Source organism: Amphiura filiformis, chromosome 2 (assembly GCF_039555335.1).
Source record: "Amphiura filiformis chromosome 2, Afil_fr2py, whole genome shotgun sequence".
Taxonomy (NCBI): Eukaryota; Metazoa; Echinodermata; class Ophiuroidea; order Amphilepidida; family Amphiuridae; genus Amphiura; species Amphiura filiformis.
In genome coordinates, this window is record NC_092629.1 from 30,691,630 (window position 1) to 30,698,480 (window position 6,851).

The following is a 6,851-nucleotide window of genomic DNA, read 5'->3' on the forward strand; positions in this document are numbered from 1 at the left end:
GATTGCCTTATCATTTTAAACACCGATTTTGCCCGATTATTATAGAATGAATAGATTCTTGTGAAAAATTACCCAAACATATAAAATTTGAGTAGTATGTCATGTCAGAGGGGGACTTGTCAATATGAATAGTTACTTGTTAAAATAAAACGTCAGCTATTCATTTTGATAAGATTTTTGGTTCAAAGTGATAATAAACCTGAATGATATTGACATTTTGCTAATGACTATCGGTATCTAAATGTACATGTACATTGAAAGAAATAACAGTTCAATTGCAAATAGATAGATTTATTATTATATTTTCACTCATTACATGACACAAAAGTAATACATAAGAATAATACATTATAAAGATATAAAGAATAATACATAGTAATCTACAAAAATGCATAGTACAACGATGAGTGAAGGAATTACAGTTGAGACCCAGAGGCCTGTAGCCCTGTAACCCCTTGATACGGGTATATGGCATTTTCTTAACATGGCAGCAGGTTGGTAGACGACAAATGCTGACGAGTCCAACCAACCAACTGTCATGTTATTATCCTATGCTCTACATTTAAAGAGCATGTCAAATACTGATTAATGATAAGACAATGAAATTAATGACCAAAATAATCATGTTATACAAGTACACAATGAACAATGACATGAAGGAGAAAAAACAATCCTGAAATCTAAAATATCACTGCAGCCAAAATCAAATATATATAAGGACAAGATGTTTTAGTTTTTTTTTCTTTTTTACTTTAACTTTCTTTATCTGTGGGACAGTAAAACCAATGATTTTCATTTCGCTCTGGTAAAATTATTCTAAGAGCTACTGACTTCTTACATGTTAGTTAGGTTGAAATAGTCATTGCATTTTACATTTAGGAGAAAACATCAATTTTGCTCATGCTTTTGTACATAGCCGGAATTGCCAAAATTTGCATGGGCCCCTCACATTATAACGTCATAGCGACATTATGTGGGGAATGTTTATATTTATTTTGTTATCACTGGATACAAGAGACCCATAGCTATACATTGTTACCAAATATAACGGTATATGACGTTTATAATTGGAAATTGGGGGGGGGGGTTGCAACCACTCCAAAATTAGACCTCTCAATGTACAGGTGTACAATCCGAGATCCAAGATTCGGTCATATAGGCCTGTAGTGTCTAGCTTTGACATGTGTGATAACCCCGAAAGGCCTGCGAAATGGCTTACTGTATTTTGCGAAACGAAACGAAACGAAACAAATTTTTAAGATGTCCCTAAACCAGTTTATGATTTTTATGATTTGTTATTAGTCATGTGTTTCAATGACCTAGATTAAATTATTAAGCATTTTAAAGTTAAATTTAATAAATTTACCTTATCCGGGTATCATCTTGCATTAAGTTATTTATTTTATTTTGTTGCTTATGAAAATTATTTTTGAATCATTGATAGCTCAAGAAGTTGACCTTGACAAGAAATGATTGCATGCAAAATTTGAACTTGCTAGTGTTTATACTTTGGGTGAAATGAGCCGAATAACTTAAAACATTTTGGGTAATTTTTTTTACATAATATCATGTCTCTTGACAACACGCATTCCTGTGGTAAAGGTCAAAGGTCAGATTCCTACACTTTGTGTGCAATGAGCCCAAAACTACTCTTTAATATTTATACCGGGAAAGTTGTATTTTTTTAGGTATAAAGGGCATTACTATTAGTAGTATTGTTTTAAATTCTAAAATTTACATATAATTTAGGTTTCTTAGGAATTATAGATTTTAATCTAATAGAGGTTACAGGATATTACGTAAAAATGGCGAATTCCAAGTTTTGACAAAACTACCGGTACCTATTTTGAAAACCTGTCAAATTACTAACCGTTCGTTCAGCACAAAATTATTTGGAAAATGTTATGCAGTATATTTGTTATGCCCTGTTTTTACTTCTACCAAATAGTCGATATCTATCGATTATTTATGATGTTACGAAGCAATCCTTGTATGGAATAAAGGATTTGTTACGCTTGAGTGACCTTTAACAATTCTTTCTTTGGCGGCAGGTTTGAAGACATTTGTTACATTGTGTGAGTTTCATCATTTGAAATGCCGGCAGAGATGGATTTTTCATAAAAGTATAGAGAAGGTTCGTCCTTAGTGTCATAGCGTGTATTTCTGTCCACAGTGTACTGGAAAACCCACAACTACGTAACGGAGAAGCCTGAAAATTAACTGCGGAGGATCCCTGAGGAAGTTATATCCTCTGTAATAATGGCATTTGGGTGTAAAAATTGTGCTAAAAATCTCATAGAAAGTACGTTTTTCAACCTAAATATCTGAAGTCATATTGAAATGTTTCACTTAATCCCATATCAAGAATTATTCAGCGTTGGTGTATTTCCTATAAAAGAATGTAGGATTTCTCCAATATATTGCACTGTGCGGCTGGACGATGGTGATAAAGGATACGGTACATGTGTTATGAAGCGTTTGTGCTGTAAATTACACACATGCAATTTTCGTCCATTTTCAGTAATAATAGCAATGTCACACCAAAATAAATCAAGCTATAAATTTCAATGAAAGTCACAGAATAAGTGGAGACATATGTGTCATTGTATCGCATTTGTGATAATTAGGTACACTGTTGACTATATATTTTCGATATCTTGTTCAAACGGTATAAATTATTCTTGGACACCCTGTACAAAAATAAATTACTGCTTTTTCAATTTTATAGTTTTTGAAAAAAGTTAGGAAATTGCGATTACGTGATATTCCGTAGCACCATACTAAAGATTACTCTTTTATTTTTTTTATGGTAATCTGATCTATTATTTTATGAAATAAACTTTGGGGTTGACGAGGAATGTGTGTGAAGTGCAAAAATCCAGATATGAGGAGCATATGAAAAAGTGCGATTAGAGGTTGATATGATGAGAGAGATTGAATTCCAAATGTCGCCACATGCAATATAAGACAAACGAGTCTCGTTAATTTGAATAAGCTATGCTATAGAAATACAAAGTATGCAGAAATTATGACATATGTTTGATTCCAAACGTCACCACACGTTTTTGACATAAAGAAATACGTATGGAATGATCGACAAATATCCATTAAAAGACAAACGAGTCTCGCTAATTTGAATACGCTATGCTATAGAAATCCAAAGTATGCAGAAATTATGACATATGTTTTGTTAAAGTACTTTGAACGTTTTATTAATGTTTTGTTATAAAACATTTTGTAAATATTTTGTTAACCCTAGAACTACGAAGAAGTACCAACCCCCTAAGATTTTTTATCCGTCATAAAAAAAAAACCGCGCGCGTTTACGCCCATACGACCTAAGCTAATCGTAGATCAATCCTTTGCGCTCATGTTAGTGCTACAATTTTTACCCAGCACCTTACCACGCTCCTGACAGTAAATTTCGCTGATGCGTGCCGACTTTTCCCAGTACGATTCAACTAGCGATTCCCGCTGTTGTTTTGGTTCCATGCCAGCACCCCCGGTACACGTACACGCATGGAGGCCACCATCTTGGGTTTTTGAGTACCCGTAGATCACAGGATCGTTTTTGATATCTTGAAAGCAAAGAAGTAGATACGCGCCGCTAATTGCACAAAACCGCATAGGATAAGAGCAGTAAATTTTAGTTAGGAAGAACAATAGAAGGACCAACACAAAAAGAAAAGTCGGAAAATGGGGTCGAGAAGGCTGTGCGCGACACGTTTCCGAAAATTGTCAGTATGATCTAGGGCCGGATTTACCGTATATTATATAATATTTGGGCCCCAAAAATTGCCCCGAGTATTTTCCATTTAGTCAGAAAGGTCGCATGTCAAAAGGTGGTCCAATTTCCAGAACAGGGTAAAATATGTTTTAGGTATTACCATTTTCTAATTAATTACACCCTTTTTTGATTGTAACACGAACAGTAACAAACAAAGCAGGATTAAGGGCTCGGATAGCAACGTTTTTTCACAGTATTTTTTTATGGGACCTGAGAGTACATCAGACATATCGAATTGCATTCTGAATACGAGGAATGTCCTTCTGATATCAAATAATTTCTACAACCTCGAAGGTCAGGTGGGTTTAAAAAACACCCTTAAATTGCAAACATGAGGGAAATAGGGAAATGAAATCCATCGAAAATGCAGTTGGTGTTTACAAATCTGGATTTTCTTGGCTTGTATTTGTAAAAAAAAACATGTTCAAGTACATACATATCAAAGAAACAACGTCTAATTATTATAATAGTGCACAGCCGCGGTGAAGGGTAATTTTTTGATTCTAGCATGCTCTTTTATGGTTTGTTTGAGCAGATATCCACGGAAAAATATCCGTTGATTCCGTTTGTGCGTTTTAGTGTGAGTCAGTGTAGTTTATTGCCTTTTATCGACATAATATTATAACATAGCATAATTAAAAGTGCAATGATATTGACAATGGGTAATGACTATCAGTAATGGGCAACAATTTCATGACATACATGAATTCAATAACAATAATTGCAAACACCTGTTGATGTCTGGATACATTCTATAATGAAAGACATAATATTATAATATAGCATAATTAAAAGTGCAATGATATTGACAATGGGTAATGACTATCAGTAATGGGCAACAATTTCATGATATACATGAATTCAATAACAATAATTGCAAACACCTGTTGATGTCTGGATACATTCTATAATGAAAGACACTAGTTAGCGTCTGAAATTCTGACAACTGGACAGAAAATGCCGTACTGCGCATGTCGCGGCAACCAATCACGACGTGCCTTTGCCCTGACGTCAGACGCGATTTAGTCTTTTTTTAAATTTCTGTCGTTCATTGTAACTTCGTACTGTAATTTTTTTAAATAAAATCCATACTCATTTATTTTTGATTCCTTAACTCTTCCATTTGATGAGATGCGAGTATACTGTTCATTTTGATTAGGTTTATTATAATTTTGAACGAAAAATCTTATCAAAATTAATAGTTTACGTTTTATCTTAACAAGTAACTATTTATATTGACAAGATTTCCAGCTCATTATATGGCATGAGCATCCATTTCATTTTAACAAAATTCTGTTAAGTCCCCCTCTGACATGACATACTATTCAAATTTGATAGTTTTTGGGTAGTTGACAAGTATCCATTCATTTTAAAATAATTTATGACAAAATCCCCGTTTTAAATGATAAGGCAATCTTATCAAATTTGATATTCTTAATATCCTAGTAATTTTCTCTTGTCAAATTTGACAAATTTCTATTAAAAAATGAGCAGATTTCTTTATGAGTGTATAACATAAGCTATACACAACAAAATTAGTAAATTGAACTCCATGTTGATTAAATTGCACTCATATTGAGTAACAATTTATTTAAAACTGAATTCCATTTGACTCATTTTGTTGCTCTGTCCCCTTTTTACTCAACATTGAGTAATTTTTACTATTTTTTTTATTTAGAGTACAAATAATTATGTTTTAATCAAATTGGCTCATGCGATGCGTAGTTCTTCTTTCCTTTGTATATTGATATATAAGGAATAATGATTAATTTATTTGATCTCGTGCGCTAGTTTGTAATAATAAATGTTTATATGTTCCAATGTAAATTTATGATACGTGAGCCTCTTCCCTTGTTTGTATGATTATCCCTTGTTTGTATGATTATCTAAGATCGTCTGACAAATGTCTATTAATAATTCCACGTTCTAATTATTCTCTGGAAGACCGTGCTTTTTCTACTGTTGCACCAAAACTTTGGAACTCGCTTCCCTATAATCTGAGAAATCAATTTCTGTTGATCAGTTCAAATCTGGACACAAGACTTTCTTAGTCAATGCTGCGTATAATGTCAACTAATATTTGATTTATCATACTTATATACTGCTCTGTATTTTTGGATTAAGGATTCTTTGGTTCATGTTGATTGTATTTTGTATGAAATTGTATAGAGCTAACAATTTGGATAGTTGATTTGTTTTATTCAGCTATACTTTTTGTTAACTCTGTTTTCATGTATACTTGTTATTATTGTTTGTATGTGTATCTGGTTTTCTGCGCCTTGGATTAGATTTAATTTTCTAGATAAATGGCGCATTACAAATGCTTATTTATTATTATTATTATTGTTATTATTATTATTATTATTATTATTATTATTATTATTATTATTATTATTATTATTATTATTATTATTATTATATTAGGCTGGAGGTTAAGCATCAATAATTGATCTCGTACACTGTTATGTGTTGTTTGTACTGTTTACCCTGACTGCTCATATCCATAAGTACCAGACCTGAGTCCTGTTTATCAGGGACAGTCTGTGTAGCTCAGAGGATCTGAGGATCAAGTCAAATTAGTGTACGTATACATTTTGTAATTTCATGTTTAATTATGCTAGTATCTACAGGGTCTACAGATATTTTATTTGTTTTTGACTGAATTGTAAACTTTGTCAGGTAGAGCATTAAAAGACCCTTAAATAGCATGGAAATATAGTAATTGTTTTGCTGTTGCTCATTTATGACTATATAGCTGGTTATTAACCCTGTGTAATAAAAAGTAAACAAATAAAATTGGCCCCTTCCTGCCGTTGACTGTCGTTGACTCCCATTGATGGCGTTTTGGCTCGGCTAACTCCAATCAGGCCGGAATTAGCAAAGCGTACAACTGAAAGCGAGGTAAAATATTTTTATTACATTTTCACAATATTTGTTAAAATAAGTTAATATGCTAAGTAACTGTACGGACTATCTGAGACTTGGTATATCTGTAGTGCAAGTATAATAGAAGAAATTACGTTTAGAATTTTGCTTATTTCAATCTGTATAATTACTTTGGAGC